At 33.4% G+C, this 4,480-nt stretch overlaps 1 non-coding gene across 1 annotated transcript; it reads left to right on the plus strand.

Moving 5' to 3' along the window:
- Positions 1-304: 304 nt before the first annotated feature.
- On the plus strand, positions 305-412 carry LOC112761225 (small nucleolar RNA R71). Its single transcript, XR_003181631.1, has one exon. It is a non-coding gene; the product is annotated as a small nucleolar RNA R71 (small nucleolar RNA).
- Positions 413-4,480: the final 4,068 nt, after the last annotated feature.

The following is a 4,480-nucleotide window of genomic DNA, read 5'->3' on the forward strand; positions in this document are numbered from 1 at the left end:
CAGCTTGCAATCCATTCAGACTTTGAGAAATCATATTGACTTACTGAGTCAATATTTTGTTCTGAGCCAATATGGCATTCAGAGTATCAATTTCAAGAACTCCCTTCTTCTGAGGCGTCCCATTACTCACAGGATTCCTTTTAGAAGTGTACATGAACTGGTTATTTGCAACCATGTCAATGAGTTCCTGAGCTTCTGTAGGCGTTTTCTTTAGGTGAATGGATCCACCTGCAGAATGGTCCAATGACATCTTAGATAATTCAGACAGACCATCATAGAATATATCTAGGATAGTCCATTCTGAAAGCATGTCAGAAGGACACTTTTTGGTCAGTTGCTTGTATCTCTCCCAAGCTTCATAGAGGGATTCACCTTCTTTCTGTCTGAAGGTTTGAACATCCATGCTAAGCTTGCTAAGCTTTTGAGGAGGAAAGAACTTGCCTAAGAAAGCCATGACCAGCTTATCCCAAGAGTTCAGGCTATCTTTAGGTTGAGAGTCCAACCATATTCTAGCTCTATCTCTTATAGCAAATGGGAAAAGCATAAGCCTGCAGACCTCGGGATCAACCCCATTGGTCTTAACAGTATCACAGATCTGCAAGAATTTAGTTAAGAACTGAAAAGGATCTTCTGATGGAAGTCCATGAAACTTGAAATTTTGTTGCATCAAAGAAACTAATTGAGGCTTTAGCTCAAAATTATTTGCTCCAATGGCAGGGATTGAGATGCTTCTTCCATGTAAATTGGAATTTGGTGCAGTAAAGTCACCAAGCATCTTCCTTGCATTGTTATTATTTTCGGTCATGTTTCCTTCTTTTTTGAAAATTTCTGTCAGATTTTCTCCAGAGAGTTGTGCTTTAGCTTCCCTTAGCTTCCTCTTCAGAGTCCTTTCAGGTTTAGGATCAGCTTCAACAAGAATGTTCTTATCCTTGTTCCTGCTCATATGAAAAAGAAGAAAACAGAAAAGAAAATATAGAATCCTCTATGTCACAGTATAGAGATTCCTTTATGTGAGTAGAAGAAGAAAGGCATAGAAGAAGAGAAATTCGAACACTAGGAGGAAGAGAGGGTTTGAATTTTGAGATGAAGAGAAGTGTTAGTAAATAAGTAAATAATTAGGAGGAGATGAGAGAGAGAAAAATTTTCGAAAATAATTGAAAAGAAAAGAAGAATATTTTTGTTTTTAATTTAAATTTAAAGTTAAAATTCAAAAATTAAAAAAAAGAAAAATTAAATTAAATTAAATTAAAATTCAAAACAATTAGTTGATTAAAAAGGAATTTTGAAAAAGAGGAAGGTGATTTTCGAAAATTAGAGAGAGAGAATTAGTTAGGTAGTTTTGAAAAAGATAAGAATCAAACAAAAAGATAGGATTAATTTGAAAAAGATTTGAAAATCAATTTGAAAAGATAACAGGTTAGAAAAGATTTTGAAATTGATTTTGAAAAAGATGTGATTGAAACTTATTTTGAAAAAGATTTGAAAAAGAAATTTTAAGATATTTGATTTTGAAAATTAAAGTTGATTACTTGACTAGCAAGAAACAAAAAGATATGAATTTAAAATTTAAAGATTGAACATTTCTTAATAGGCAAGTAACAAACTTAAAGTTTTTGAATCAATCACATTAATTGTTAGTAAAGATTTTGAAATTATGAAACAAAATAATAAAAAAGATATTTGAAAATCAATTTGAAATTTTCGAAAATATGAAAAAAAACGAAAAAGATTTGATTTTTGAAAAAGATTTGAAAAAGATAGGATTTTTAAATTGAAAATTTGATTTGACTCATAAGAAAAACAACTAAATTTTAAAAAGTTTTGAAAAAGTCAACTCAAATTTTCGAAAATTTATGAGTGAATAAGGGAAAGATATTTTTTTTATTTTTGAATTTTAATGATGAGAGAGAAAAATAACAAAAATACTCAAAACATGAAAATTATGAATCAAAACACACAATGCATGCAAGAACACTTTGAATGTCAAGATGAACACCAAGAACACTATGAATGTGAAGATGAACACGAAGAACTTATTTTTGACAATTTTTAAGAAAAGGAAAACATGCAAGACACCAAACTTAAAAATTTTTAATGTTGAGACACTAACAAATTGAAAATGCATATGGAAAACAAGAAAAGACACAAAACAAGAAATTTTAAAGATCAAACAAGAAGACTTACCAAGAACAACTTGAAGATCATGAAGAATGCAATGCATGAATTTTTGAAAAATGCAAGAAAGAGATCAACATGCAATTGACACCAAACTTAAAAATTGACACAAGACTCAAACAAGAAACATCAAACTATTTTTGATTTTACGATTTTAGAAAAAAAAAATTTTTTTTGGATTTTTTTCGAAAATTAATTGGAAAAAGAAAAATAAGGATTTCAAAATTTTTAATAGGAATTCCAGGAATCATGCAATGTTAGTCTAAAGCTTCGGTCCAAGAATTAGACATGGCTCACTAGCCAGCCAAGCTTTCAGTGAAAGCTCCGATCCAAAACACTAGACATGCCCAATGCCCAGCCAAGCTTCAGCAGATACAAATCAGGCATATAAAAGCTAATTAGATGAGAGTCCAAGGGCTCTTGCCATGATAGGTGGAAGCCTCAGTCCAAAAATTTAGACATGGCTTGACAGCCAGCCAGGCTTCAACAGATCATGAAGAAACTCTAGAATTCATTCTTAAAAATTCTGAAGAACATAGAATAATTTATTTTTATTTTTTGAAAATAATTTTTTTTCGAAAATTAAAAATAATAAAAACAAAAATTTTAAATTAAAATAAAATTACCTAATCTGAGCAACAAGATGAACCGTCAGTTGTCCAAACTCGAACAATCCCCGGCAACGGCACCAAAAACTTGGTGCGCAGAAATCGTGATCATTCATTCCTTGGTAACGGCGCTGAAAACTTTATACACACGTTCATAATCTTAGTTCTTTGTCACAACTTCGCACAACTAACAGGAAAGTGCACTGGGTCGTCCAAGTAATAAACCTTACGTGAGTAAGGGTCGATCCCACAGAGATTGTCGGCTTGAAGCAAGCTATGGTCACCTTGTAAATCTCAGTCAGGCAGATTCATATGGTTATGGATATTTGATAATTAAAATATAATTAAAATATAAAATAGGATAGAAATACTTATGTAATTCATTGGTGAGAATTTCAGATAAGCGTATAGAGATGCTTTTGTTCCTCCTGAACCTCTGCTTTCCTGCTGTCTTCATCCAATCATTCCTACTCCTTTCCATGGCAAGCTTTATGTAGGGCATCACCGTTGTCAATGGCTACTTCCCGTCCTCTCAGTGAAATGGTCCAAGATGCGCTGTCACCGCACGGCTAATCATCTGTCGGTTCTCGATTATACTGGAATAGGATTCAGTAATCCTTTTGCATCTGTCACTACGCCCAGCACTCGCGAGTTTGAAGCTCGTCACAGCCATCCCTTCCCAGATCCTACTCAGAATACCACAGACAAGGTTTAGACTTTCCGGATCTCAAGAATGGCCGCCAATAATTCTAGCCTATACCACGAAGACTCTGATCTTAGATCAGGAGGCTAAGAGATAAACGCTCAATCCAAGGTAGAACGGAAGTAGTTGTCAGGCACGCGTTCATAGGTTGAGAATAGTGATGAGTGTCACGGATCATCATATTCATCATGTTGAAGTGCAAGCAAATATCTTAGAATATGAATAAGCTTGAATTGAATAAGAAAACAATAATACTTTGCATTAATTCATGAGAAACAGCAGAGCTCCACACCTTAATCTATGGTGTGTAAAAACTCTACCGTTGAAAATACATAAGTGATAATAGTCTAAGTGATATACGGAAACTTGTCTCTCAACAAATTTCCCTTCGGCAAGTATATCGAATTGTCGTCAAGTAATAACTCACAAAAGAGTGAGGTCGAATCCCACATGGATTAACGGATTAAGCAATCAATGGTTAATTGATTATCCTAGTTAGACGAATCAGATTGGAGTGATAAGCAACAAGAAAATGTAAATTGCATGAATGTAAAGGAAAAACTATAAAGTGCAGAAAAGTAAAATGGCAAGAAAAGTAAATGTAAGAACTAAAAATAAAATGAACATTAGGATTAAGAGATATTACAATCCTTCGGATCAAGTTCATTCTCATCTCTTCCTCAATCAATGCATTTATTGATCTCCTTGGTAATCTTAAGTGGTTGGATCCCAATTCTTCGGCAACCCAATCTCTCTAAGCTTGAACAATTTTCCAATTCCTTGATTTAATTGCTCATGGGAAGAGATGAAGTTTGGTCACTGATTATACCACACACATTCATAGATCAAAGTATTGGTATGATTAAATGTCATAATATCCATCCAACCCCCAACCTAATCCAATGTGAGAGAGCATTTCTAGTAAAATCAAGAGAAAAGAAAGAAGAAGAAGAATAAGAACTACAATTGATCCATTGAATGACAATAGCGCTCT

This window comes from Arachis hypogaea, chromosome 16 (genome assembly GCF_003086295.3).
Source record: "Arachis hypogaea cultivar Tifrunner chromosome 16, arahy.Tifrunner.gnm2.J5K5, whole genome shotgun sequence".
Lineage (NCBI taxonomy): Eukaryota > Viridiplantae > Streptophyta > Magnoliopsida > Fabales > Fabaceae > Arachis > Arachis hypogaea.